This window comes from Toxotes jaculatrix, chromosome 12 (assembly GCF_017976425.1).
Source record: "Toxotes jaculatrix isolate fToxJac2 chromosome 12, fToxJac2.pri, whole genome shotgun sequence".
In the NCBI taxonomy this organism is placed as follows: Eukaryota; Metazoa; Chordata; class Actinopteri; family Toxotidae; genus Toxotes; species Toxotes jaculatrix.
Window position 1 is genome coordinate 12,632,808 of NC_054405.1, and position 14,025 is coordinate 12,646,832.

Genomic DNA, 14,025 nt, shown 5'->3' on the forward strand with positions numbered 1-14,025 from the left:
GTTCTTCGCTGATTACATCTAAACACATTGAATACAAACAGAAAGCAGACAAAACAATTGTACATTTAATCACAATTTGCAGCCAGATCGACAGCTCAGTAAACAGACAGCTCATTTTAACTACCGCACTACTGCCCTACTGTATAATTAGCCAGCTCACTTCCAGTTGTCAGTACGTGCTGCCTGCTTAGCTGACAGCCGGGTGAGATGGCAGTTGGCACACTGATAAAGCAAAACCAGACACACTGTGAATGAGGTACTTCCCTGACTAACACTAGCCTAGCTCGCTAGCTTGCAGTAACCTTTCCTTGCTGATTATTCCCACCAACCCACAGCTTGCTAATTAATAAGCAGCAAGGGAATTCCTAGGCTGCTTATGCATTCACTTGTCCACTGCAGCATGTAATGATATAGCTCACTTTCATCCTCCTGGTAAATCCACAGCCGGTGGTAGGAGTTGAGATGTTCGTCCAATTCTAAAGCCTTAAACCTTTGCATGTTATTTGGAAAAATACACTACGTTTGGCAATAGAAATCTGGCTGGGATTATATAACTTTGATGTATGCGTTTAAATTGGTGTGGGCAGCTGGAAAGCATTAATCATACTCAGAAAGGTGGGACAAATCTGAGTGTTAAAATGCACTTAGAATTTATGATTTGACATTTTTTCAGATAGACAGAAATTGCATTATTACTATTAAATGTTTATCACTTGGATTAAGCATCCTGAGGATACACACCATATACAGTGGCCTTTATCCCCCTGAGTGCTTACTGGAGGGCAGCTGCCCTCTCCAGCAGTGGGTTCATGTTCACCTGGCCAACCACATGTCCCCTTGACCTCATGTGCCTTGCTCATCTTCCCAGCCAAGGATGAAATCTCACTCTCCCCAGTTGGTTCAAGAGGTGCACATCTTAACATTTGTTTGAGGTTAGTATGGACTGAATATACAAAGAAAGTGCTCAACTGTAAAAATGAACAATAATCGCATTATTTCACTACATTGTGGTCATGTGTCAAACATTTCCTTTTCAGTTTCTTTTTTAAAAAAATGTTTCATCAAAGCTTAGTATGACCATGAATAGAACAGAATTTAGTGCCCACAAACAGCTTTAAAGTCTTTTTGATTTATATACACTTCTCTGTCTTACAGTGCTGGATGGAATGAAACGCAATAGTGTTTAGATCATTTATCCGAACTATTTTTTGTTCATTCAAGTAATTCTCCACTAAAGAATAGAAATAATATGAATTTTGAAATTATTAAACATATTATTCATTGTTAAAAATTTTCCTCAAAGTAAAGCTCTCTAAAATGTTGCCTAACATTGAGCTGTGGTTGATTTTTTTAAAAAAAAGGAAATCTGATTCTTATTACACGGAGTTGAACGCCATCTCCTGGTGAAATTCTGTACTACAAGAAATTGGCCTGAATTTTACATGTTCCAAATTTACTTTTAACTTTCATATTTACTCGCGTTGCCAGACAACGCAACATGTATGGACAAACATTACCGAGAGTGTGATGTGATTGTGATGTTATATTACAGTACATTTGAATATAAAAGAGGGAAAGTCCCCACAGAAGATATGTCGACATGTCACAGGAGGAAAAGCACAAACCACAAGTTTCAATAATAAACCGAATGATGACTGAATTCAGCTGCTTCAGTTTCAGTCCTGGTGTTGTGCGTGCTGCTCTCTGTCACACTGTCATAACTTACTGGGAAACTTGAATTGTAATTAATAGCAACACCTGTGCTTTCCCTACGATGACAAGTCAAAATGTCTTCTGTGAGAACACCCTGCTTGCACCATACTGTGTCATTCTGTGACCTTGTGCGTAAAGCCCTAAGTAAATGAACTCGCTTTACTTGGAGTTGTCTTTTCAGTGACGTTTGGGATGTTTTTTGGGTGGAGTGCACACCATTTCCTGCTGATGTATGACAGATGGGTGCTGCCAGCAGTGAACAGGGTTTTGTTTATTAAAGTAAAGCTTGTAGCTACGGTGCCTGGATCTCATAACAAACTGAAAACAACTGAAAGAAAATCAGTTTAAAAAAAGAAAGAAAGAAAGAAAGTGAAACTAGACTTTTACTGCAGAGAAGACCTGTTGAAAAACAGTCATCATATCGCGTCTCTTTGCTTGCCCACCACCTGCTGCTGTGTCACACGTGCCACTGTAACTCAGCCGCAGGCTATAGGTGCCACTTTAAGATATTCAACTCTTAAAATGACTGACAGGGATTAGGGCTTGAACTATCACAGTTGAGGGGGAGGAGGGCGAGTCTAATAATACACTTTCTGCCTTGAAGGGGAAAAAAATCCTATTATATCTTCAGGTTCAGAGCACTACTGACTCAGAGGCTGGTTAATATATGGATATCAAGTTAAAAACAACACTGGTGAAAGATGTGCACGTATGTTGTAAACTCTAGCACTGCTTAGGTTTGTGCTCCTAACTTGTGTATCCATCATTCAGGAGGCGTCACCATTGTACTCAATGATGAATAATTTCAAGACTCAAATAGGGGGATTCAGACTTTTATTTCTGCTTTTCTACTTTTATTTCCGTATAAAACAATTGTGGTCAGGTTTCGTGGTAGGAATATATGCAGAAATAGAAAACAGTCTTCCTCTCACGGCCCCCAGCAGTTAACAGCAGGACAAATGGGAGCATGTCACAGTCCAAGCTTTGAATTGCTCTGACATTCCTTCTCGTGCCCCGTTGCCACCTGCCACGGCTTTGACTGCCAGCCAGTCACCTGTATGGTCATTCAAGGTCTTGGCCAAGCTTCTGACGGAGCAGTTATTGAAGGATGGATGTCTGTGCCTCCCAGGGAGAGGCAAAATTGCTCAGACACTTTTTTTCCCGCCAACACCTGGAATTTGCTCTTTTGAAGAACAGCCATGTTGAGCTGATGAGGCTTCCCAAGGCCTTCGGATGAACCAACTGCAGCCCTGCACCAGGGGCACTTGTCATCATCAGGTCATCCATGAAAGCTCTAAGAGAGCTGTTGAAAGACAGGCATGGTCAGAGGAGCTTATGGCGTTCCACTTACTGACATGATTTACATATTGATAGGAAGGCAGAATACGAGGACTCAAATGGTGTCTCCTGTGGAAAATCCTCTGCACACGCTCTTCATGCAGCTTTGTATTTACACTCTCATAGGAGCAACTGGTTAATATAAAATAATCAATATTGACATAACATATCATTTACAACTATGAATGAATACAAATTAAGCACAATGAGCCTCTTTTTTAGCAATGTGCTCTGCCTCTAGGCAATTTAAGACAGTGTAACAACAAATGTATTTCACATAGGCCTAGATAAAAGTTACTAATTTTGTAAATGTTATTTAAAAATAATCAGAATCAGGAGAGAGAAATAATTTTCCATATGAATGAAGGTTTAAAGCCATCACCATCTAATCACTGTTCTAATGCAGCGTTTTGGTGCTTGTGGAAGCCAGAAGTGAGATGAATCACACGGCAGAGAGTTGAGGAGGAATCTGTGGAGACCGGTGGCACGTTTTATTTTTTTTGTCTCAGCTACGAGGCTGACATAGACAGGGGCCCTTGTGAGCTGAAAGACAAGTGAAAAAGCCTATTAATCATTTATACCACTTGGACCGAGTTCCCGAAAAGACAGCACTGTGATAACGCATTTATGGTTCCTCCACAGTCTTTCTAAAAGGCACAAGTGCAAGGCGGTGTTTTCGGTTGAACTGTCGTCATCATTTTTTTTTTTATTTGGGGGCTCAGTCTTAACATGTCACTGCAATTCATTTAGTTTAACCACAGATAAATGCATTTACAAGCTGTTTTCAGTGTACTCTCCTTTGACTTGAAAATCTGTCTAAGACTTGATTGTTTTTGGAAAACTGAGGCCCTGTGTTGTATCAGTTATCACTTCAGTTCTATCCAAATGTAAATCTTGTCATACAGCATACAGCGCCCCGGGTATGTGCGAAATAAGTGCTCAGAAGATGCACAATGTAAAAGTAGTACTCCACTAAGGTAAATCAAACTGGTAAAGAGTTAAACCTGATGATCAAGTTACTAACTTTACATGTTCCTCTTCTTCCTTTTGTTTAATTTTGTTTATCTCTAAAATCTTTAACCCTAAACTGCGTATGACTCATGGAACAGTTGGTACTAATCTGTGAAGAACAGGAGCTACAGTATTTGTCTCACCTCGCATATGCAACAAGACCTGAATTAAATAAGTACAGTTTTTACAGTTTCTGCACAGTCTAATAACACCTAGGTAGAAACAGAGAGTCCCGAGTCCCAACCCAAAAAGAAAAAAGAAAAAAAAAATTTTTTTTAAACATTTGTCAGTATGTGAAGAGTCTAATTTTCTGTCACGTCTGGCTTGTCTGTGATCATTTCTTGTGAGTTTCAATAAAACATGTAACACTAATGTTGTCACTGACACACTTCACAGCCACCAAAAAAAAAAAAGTTATTTTGGGCCCAATAATTGACAAATTAAGACCAAAGACCAAATAACCAAAAAAAGGAGAAGGAGAGACAAAGCAATGTTATTGTCTGTACTTGTCAACCATGTACCTGCAGCCAGTTTTGGAGATGAGAGGCGAGTAGCTCCCTGCATTGCAAACTTACTGTGCGTTACAAAATGCTAACAAGCTTGGGGTAACTTTTTAGCACTTTTCATTTTAATGGCCATTCATTTTATCTCTCAAATACATGAAACATTACAAGGAACAAAGACAAAGATGTTGTCTTTGCTGTTCATTCTTTTTTTGGCTGTAAACATGTGAAGTATGAGGATGTAGAAAGATGGCATTGTTGTAGCTGCTGGCTGGCTCCCAGACCACCACAACATGTGTAATCTTTCCTTGAGATATGGATCAGTACACAATGCACATAATTACAGTGGGTGTGAAAAAGCATGTAAGCTTTCATCAATTGCGAAAGTGACAATTAACAATAAACAATGAAATATGCACATGAACACATGAATCATTTTCAGTCATCATACCAATTAAGTGAGTATCAAGGCGTGCCTCACTTTGTTCATGCATGGACGTTACACTGGAATTCACAGTTGGGCTGTGGCTCTCTCTGAGTTTATACAGCAAAATGAAAACAAATCTATCTTGAACTGTCGCTGAGATGATACGGTACAGTGATATTCTGACCTTGCTGACTGGTTTAACAAGCATGGAAGCCCATTTAGGTCAAGCATGCTTGAGAGCCATAGCCCACCATCACACACACACACACACACACACATACACACACATACATACATATGGAATGCTAAAGTCTCTGCTAGTCTTGTGAAAGAGGGTTTCATATACATATAAGGTCATGGTAAAGATGTCCCGCACTTAACATTTGACCAAATATAGAGCCATCTCAGTGAACTGGTGTATTTACATGTAAGGCTGTGGTGTTTTCAGTAGTCTGATGTGTTATGTAATTTTATATAATTACATAATTTTAATTTTGTGTTATTATTGCCCAATACCTCAAGTGTTAGTACTAGCCACCAGGAATTAAACCTGTACCTAAACACTTTTTTTTTTGGAGTGCAGGTCTCAAAAGCATGCAAAACTGTTCAGTGTACAACACCTTGAGGACATAAGCAACTATGAAAAAGAATAAACTGAGCAATCCTAAGAAAAGCTTGTATGCTCCTTCGCACACATTAATGGGTCTCTGCCACGTGGGCTTAAAACAAAGGAGGCTTATTTTTTAACAGAAATAACATTTTAATTGCACCGAAAATTGAATGAAAACTAATTCCACCTGCCCTGAACCAGTTCGCACATTGTCAGTTGTCATCCAACATATAATGAGTTGTCTGGACTGTCTGTTAAATGAATAGCCTGTGGGCCATGCACTTAGTGGAATTTATTAAAACCGAACAAGAGACACAAGGACAACACCAATGAGTAGACTTGTACAATAACACTGTAGCTAATAACAAAAGTTGTGATGATTTATTCCCACGTTGAGGACACTCTGAGGTAATAACTTGCCTTCTTTCGTTTTTAGCCCTAAATGGCAGCTTTCAAACTTCCAACTCAGTCTGTGTTAAACGCCTTCCTGCGTGTTGGTAGATTTGGCAAAGGAACCACTGTTAACACTGACATTATAATCTGACTGCACTAGAAACCTCCAGACCCTCAGAGGCCATTTGCAAATGAGGGCAAAACTAAGGCATATATTTGTATTTAAATAGTGGAGGGCAGCATAGAAGCAGAATAAATGAATGAATGAATAACCAAATAAATAAATAAATGTCCATAAAGAGAAGGCATAGCCTAATACTGCCCTCTGTTGGGTACATTTAAAGCTGGATGAGACAAGACTTGACCTGCCAATGTGAAATTACAGAATGTTCTTGTTCTACCACAGAGAGTATTTTTAGCTGTGGCAACAATTTGGTTTTTATGTAAAATCCTTATCGTAAAAATAACAAACAAAAAGGAAGTAAAAAATCTTTCTTAATTGATTGTAATGTTGTGGACTGCAAAAGGTCAAGATGAGGTTTCATCAAATTAAAATGAATAAAATTTTTAACAAGTGTTTTTGGTCTAAACTATGCATCTTTTTTCATTGTATGAATTTTTACTTTTGTATTTATCAGTGGGAAAATTAATGAGGAAGTGACGAATAAAGACCTCATTGTGTGTGTCAGTTGCGGCAGTGCTCAAATTTGATAATCAACATGTTTGTTTAGTAGGTTCAAGAGGCAAGGTTTAGAATTTTTATTCAAACCAAAATCTCAAAACTAAATCTGCCTTTGGATTTTTGGAAAATTTCTTTTACACATCTAGAAACATGTTGAGTGCTATATCATTTGGTTTTCTTTAAGCTGCCTCTTTGTGCTCGACTCAGCTTTTGAAGTGGAAAAACATTTAAGGATTTTGAATACAAACCCGGTTACAGTGTTGTCTGTTATGACTGCTGCCTCGGTTTTTATAGGTGGGAACCTGATTATCTGTTGACTTCTGTGTTTCAAGCCAGTATTCAGGTCTGAGTCTTTCTTGCTCTTGAGACTTGAGTTTGTTCTTAACTGCTGTGCTGCTGAGACCGTTTTTTTTTCTTGTTAACTTAACCAATTTAGAAACACTGCAAATATGATAAATTTTTCATTATTTGTACCCTGTTTTGTTTTATCATTTGTGGCAGAGATCCAGGCTGTTCCTCAGTGAAGGCCTTGCTTGCCAACCAAATATGTGTGTGTGTGTGTATGTATAAAGTGTGTGCATATATATATATATAGATACATACATACATACATACATATATATGCTTATTTATATATACTTTAAATATATACTGTTTATATTTATTTTTATTACTATATTTTTATAACAGATTTTTTTTATTTTCAGTTGATTTATTTTAGTTATTAATATGATAGAACAATGTAAAGTGTATAATTGTAATTTATATATTATATATAAAAATGCATTTTCTTTGCACTACAGTGTTAAGATAAAAGCAGGTGTCAGTAACAGGTCTGGTAAATAAATAGTCTTTCTATCCAGTGAACATCCTAAGCTTTTGTATCTGTTTAACAAAAATAAACCTAAATAAAATCTAAGCATATTTCTTTTTTAATCAGATGTTTTCCTCGTGGTTGCTGCACTACGCTTGATAAAGGTGAGTGCAGCTGAACATACACAGTACTTAGTGGCACCACTAAAACAAAATGTTATCCCTGCTGAATCCTCCCTGCACGTGTTACCGGTTGAGCCGCGTTAATCAAGCGAAGTATCTAAAACAAAGTGTTCCGGGAAGGCGTGCACGGCGCGGATCCGCAGGACGTTCAGTGTTTTTGTTTTTTTGTTTTTTTGTTTGTTTGTTGTTGTTGTTGTTTTTTTTTTTTTTGTTTGCTTTTGTTTGCTTTTTCTTTTTAGGATCCTAAAAATGACACGATTCATACTTTTAATGAGTATTAAAAGCGTTTTTGAAAACGCGCTTCGTTGTTGGCTGGCAAAGCAACGCATTAAGGCCGGTAGTGGTGTTCCTACAGTGTTCCTGGTTAATGTAGGTCAAAGCAGTGACGGAAGGGTGTCCTCCGTTGAACCCGGTCGTATTAATCCACATCACAGTCCTGCAGATGGCGCGCACAGTCAACTGAGTGCCCCGGGTTGCTCACCACGGTGCTCTCGCACAACAATATCCGTATGGAGCCTACCCAGCTTGAGAGATGGCGGTTGTCTGAAGCTACACCTCTGTCTCCGCCGTGCAGCTGGAGGGCCGTGAATGCAAAGTTCAAGAGTGCAGCTTTTCATGTAGTTTTTTCCACGCCGTTTATGTGCAGCAGCTCTAGAGGCAGGGAATTTTATCAGATGGGCTGATCGAGCGTAACCTTAGTTGACCTCTTTGTCAGTCTTTCGAGATGCAGAGCTGCTTACCCTGAACATCCTCTACCCTGTACACAGCACACGAATCACACACATGAATATTTTATTGGAAGTGTCTGTTTAGACACTACCCTCCGCGTGGTTCATTATTCTGATCTGAACTACAGACAAGCGTGTGCGCACACACGCACACCTGTCACTGTCTAGACAGGGAGGGGGCATTAAGTCGGTGGGCGCGCGCGCACGCGCGCGGAGGGGGGGGGATCCCACATGACCCATTACTGCTTTATTCTATGCCAGCCAGAATATATCTCAAGGCGTTGGATAATGAAAAAAAAAATCAACAACAAAAAGAGAAAAAAAAGCAATCGCCCAACCTAATCTGATTGGCCGGCTGAACCGACACCAATTTTTTTCCCTGCTCGCTAACTCGAGGTCAGCTCGGGACGTTAAAAAATAAATAAATGAGAAAATAGAAATGCGTAGAAAGTAGAAGACACGGCAGACAATCTAGCTTGTTGGTGCCGGAGATGATTGACGGCGCCGTTGTCCAATGAGAGACGGCGGCGCAGCTGGCTCACTGTACTGGCAGAGGCGACGTCCAATGTAAAGTTCAGACGCATGATGGACACATAACTGACAATTCAGCCCCCCCACCGCACCTCCTCCCCCCTCCTCCTTCTCCTCACCACCCCCGTCCTTTTGATCCAGACTGGGGATAGATTTGAGAGTTCATTCACATTTGTTGAACGCTGGCATTTCGAACAGCAGGCGCTGGAGCCTGCACAATGAGAAAAATATATAAATTAAAAAAGTAAAAGGTGGGATTTATGGGCAAAGTGACTGCTCTCACTGGGGGTGTGTGCAACATCACGGCGAACCTGTTATAACCCCACGTCCTTTACAGGTTTCGTTGCGTGCACCATGACTTCCATTTATTAAAAAAAAAAAAATGCTGTGTTGCTGCTCGGGCAGGAACAAACTTAAACACCTCGAGTAGGAGGAACACTACTACTACAACTACTATTACTATAACTCCCACCACTTCCAGAGAGCCATAATGGAGCAGGTTTTCCCGTCCTGTTGAGCTCCCTGCGATTGGGGCACGGTAATGTTGACGGATTTCTGATCCAACCCCAAGACAGCGCACTGTTCTTCCAATAGCAGCTTTAAGTGAAAAGGCGTGCCTGCCCCCCTCCCTCCCCTCCACCAACAACACACACACACATACACACACCTCCCCGCCCCCCTTCCACCACCACCATCACCCCCCCACACACACACCTCCCCCTCCCGACACCCCTCAAAGTACTCGATGTATAGTTAAAAAATGGGAGGGCACACTTGAACCGAGCTGCTCTATGAAGGTAGGCTGCAGCGTGTGTTTATTGATGAGATGAAAAGAAGATGGAAGTGAGAAATGAAACAAAGTAAAGGAACATATTAAAAAAATAAAACTATACGCGCTTCGTCGGGGGAAAACAAGGGGAGCCGTGGAAACGCTGTCGCCACTTTTTTGAACGTGCTTCGAAGTGCAGGTAAGAAATTGAGAGAAGTAGGAAAAGGGATGGGTCTTTACAATATCTATAATGCTGTTATTAAAGGGGGAGAAATGAGAGCAGTTTCCTACGGAGGAGATTCAAGCGTGCTCGTTGACTTTAAGGGTGAAATGCATGAAATACCACTGACTTCCATGTAGTTGCGGCTGGCTTTTACCAACCAAATATTACGCTCTACATAATCGTAAACTTCATTCTTTACAGGATCTCAGACATTGAATAATTGTGACGCCGGGCTACGAAATGAAATGAAACGAGTCCCTTATGTGTTGGGATCTCACTTTTGGCTGCCAGGGTTTTTCTCTCTTTTTTTTTTTTTTTTTCTTGTCCATTTATATTCGACTACAAAAACGCGCTGCCCTGGCATGACGCAAGTTTCCCATCTGCCATTATTCTCAACATGCCCCCTTTACCTTTAGCCCTTTACTTTCGGATTTGTCCGTGAGCCGGGGAAAGGGGGGACACTTGAGAACAATACTCTGGTCCAAGTGTGTTCACAGGTCTGTTTCTCTCAATCAGCGAAAAGCCTCAGCGATGCTCGCAGGCTGCTTTGCTCACATTTTACACACTGTGAGCCCGAACAACTGTGGCAGCCGACGTGCGCATTTGTCTTTTAGGTCAGTTATTTGAATCTGAGGAAACGCGTTTCCTTATCGCAATTAAAGCTCTATCTCCTACTCTCGATATCTGTTTCAATGTATTTCGGTGTGTTGAACTTGTCGGAATGATGGGTCCCGATGTCTGAAATATATCATTCATAGCAGCGGCTCGTACAGCGCGTATACTCAGACAGATGTCTAGCCTACATTTGTTTTATTTATTTCTTATTTTTTTATGAATTAATATCAATACGACGTGGCATTTGTGAGATGGGGTTACATTAAGATATGTTCAACAGACAGAGGAAGGCTGGCTAATATTGTGTCTGAAGGTAAAACAATACTGCAGGTTCAGTTTCTGAGATAAATCAGAACTAGATCCAGTGAGGGGGGGGGCACTCTGGTCTGGATTTTGAATGCCATGCCCCCCCCCCCCCCCCCCCAAAAAAGAAGCCCACTCTTTAACTGTCGCAAATCCGCTTTTTATTCATAGCCTTCAGTATGTGAAAAATGTTTACGACGTGAGGATGTTTTTTGGCAAAGGGTGGCCTAGATATGGGGCCATGTTCTGGTGTAATTAAAGTTGCATTAGACGCTTCCTGCGTGCCTTTTGAGACGTTTTGTTGCAAAATATTCATGGGCAACTCGTGATTCCTTTGCTGTTGCTTATTAGATCGCAATATAGAGGTACTTCACCTACTGAATAAAGTTCCAATAGGAGCATATGCACGTTGCTGGCGCGATAAAAAAATAAAAATAGACGGAGCAGTGATTTCCCTAAAAAAAAAAAAAAAAAAAAAAAAAAAAATCAATGAAACGGCCGTGGGGAGTTGAGTCGGAGCAACGTGCCAGTCTTATTCTTTAGGGCTCCATCTATCCGTGCGCGAGCGTGTGTGTATGTATGTGTGTGTGACCGAGAAAGGGACAGAGCGTACTTGCATGTATATATATGTGTGTGTGTGTGGCAAACAGATGTTGTCCCAAAGCGCTTGGCTTTGTCAGATAAAGAGAGTAATGCAGCATGTTCTTGCGTCTATTCTAAGCGCCACTGATAGTTTCTACAATAGCTACAACGCGTTCTGTGTCTGATTAAGAGCCACAAGCTCGCCTATAACCCAGAAGTTGTGCGCAGGTATAAAGCTTTGCGTCAATACATTAGTCATGCCAGAGGTTGGTTCTGGTGTGGTCACCGAAGCTGTTTCCGTGAGAAGACGCGAGTGGCCACGAACAAGAAAGCCGGTCCTGGGTTTGACACTGAGGGAGGGAAGGTGGGGGGGGGGGGGGGTGGAGAGGCTGCATGAGAGCGCAGCGCTGCGTCCAGCTCCTTCCAGCGCAGACACGGTCTGTGGATATGCACCTGTGTAATATGTGTGTGTGTAGTGTTTTTTTAAATGCCACATAATTGTGCGTTCATCCCTTTTCTCGTTTGTTGTGATCACTTCCTCTCCCCGCCTTCATTCAGAATATGTTTCCACAACGTACACGGGCTGCGATGCTATAGGCTCGGTTATGTAATTGATGGCTGCACACTGGATCATTTGTTTTCTGAATGGACACACTTGGAGAACACAGAGCTGAGCGTGCAGCCCGGTGTAGCACAAAATGCAACGCTTCACTTTGATGTAAGATTTCAGCTGGGACATAATTCAAAAATCTGTCCTGTGAATTGCAGCATATTGATTGACAGGCTGCATGTGGGTGAATAAAGTTAAAAAGAAATATATATATATATATATATGGTGGATTGAATCCCCTTCATCTGAAAAGAAGCTCTACACAAACCTAACAGCTGTATTTTTGGACAGTTTATTGTTTGATGAATTGGAGGGTACTTGTCTTGTGTGTAAGTGAGCTCTCACCACGGCTTGATGTCAGAAGCTCTCGTTTTATCAGCACAGAGGTGTGCACTAGCTGCTGTAAGAGTAACAGCCATTATGTGCCTTGGGAGTGTTTGTAGTCCAGAGTATCAGGTGCCCAGTTTCATCTCAGTTAAGTCACTAATGAGTATTAATATGTATATATTCCACATGTACATTAATATTAACAGTGTTTGAGCCATTGCCATTTGCCCGCTTTCTGTGTCATGGCTAAAACCCACCCATGACTAATGAATATTTAAGAGCATGTCTGCAGACCAAGGAAACTCATTATTATATGAAGGAGACACAGCAGATAAACTGTAGACCCACTCAGATGAAGGCAAGGGGGGAGAGAGGTGTTCAGCTAATCCGCACCCAACAATCAATCCCAATTCTCTTTTGGCTTCACCATCTTTCATTCGTCCTCTGTAGCTTGTCCCCCTCTCTACATATTCAGGCTATTTATCATTTACCAGCACAACTGACACATTGTGTGTCCACCATAGCATTGAGTTCTGAAATGGCTTTTTTTTTTCCAGCTGATTTAGTCACTCTTTCGCACATTTCTCCCACCTGACTATTTGGGTTTATTCAAGTGAAATTGTGTAAGGATACCATGCTGCACTAATGTAATGACTGCTTCTTTGGAAGAGGCATACAAAAAAAAAGAAAAACAATCATCTTGTACTGTACATGCACACAGATGGCAGGTCAGTTTTCCAAATAATTTTTAAGCCCAGTAAAAGCACTGCTGCCCAAGTACACAAGATAGAGACCTCTCTCTCTGAAGCCTCCGCAAATGCCACATTTCTGGTTGTTGTTATTCCCACACCATCCAGCCACATTTATAACCATCTTCACCAGGCTGTTACCAGGAATTCCTGGTAACAGCCTGGTGAAGATGGTTATAAATGCGTGTTCACAACGTTGTTTCAGTACAGCTCTCTTGAACAGATTTAGTGGAAAGGACGGGTAGTGGTGGCAGAGAGCGTGTAATAATGAACATGAGAAGAATTCACCTCAGTCCACTGAATCATGCAGAGCTTTTTGTTTTGTCATGTTTGTTGTTAAATCAAATTTAATTTCACTGTAACATATTATTTAAAGTTAGTGTAATTTTGGTGGTAGTTTGAAGTACGCCCTGGCAATATAATAATAAAATAATATAAATTCTCGCTCGCAGCACTGGTGAACCTTGACAGATGAAGTAAAATTAATATTGTTATTTGTGATTCCAAGTAGGGCTTTTTACCATGGTTCGACAAAAGACTTTTAAAAATATGCACTTGAGTCCATCCTGGCACTTTGTCTACCCCAGTTGAACATATTTGGCAGCCATTTTGGGAATGCAGCAGAGATCCATCGATATAACGAGCCACTTTGTGGATTGCATCCAGAATGTCACAGTGCTTGTTAACTGCTTAGCCTTTTTGTCTCAGACAGTGTTTATCCTTCCTACCCTTTTTTTTTTTAATGTTTGTTCCTGTATAATACTCATTAGAAGAATATTCCCTCATGGAGCAAAACTAATCTTTGATGTGATTGCCAGCTGAGACTCTTTTCAGGTGCACATCTTAAAGTTAATGTTAAGTCTTATATTTAACTACAGAACAGCTTTTAAGCCTTTAATAGACTTTAAGATAAAA

The 14,025-nt window shown here is 40.7% G+C and overlaps 1 protein-coding gene across 2 annotated transcripts in view; it reads left to right on the forward strand.

Annotated features, from left to right (window-relative positions):
• Positions 1 to 9,692: 9,692 nt before the first annotated feature.
• The window catches only part of zbtb20 (zinc finger and BTB domain containing 20), a 35,028-nt gene continuing 30,695 nt past the window's right edge, over positions 9,693 to 14,025 (forward strand). For both annotated transcript variants that reach the window (XM_041051009.1, XM_041051008.1), the window contains exon 1: positions 9,693 to 9,900. The gene's annotated coding sequence lies outside the window, so the exon portion shown is untranslated. The remainder of the gene's footprint in view (positions 9,901 to 14,025) is intronic.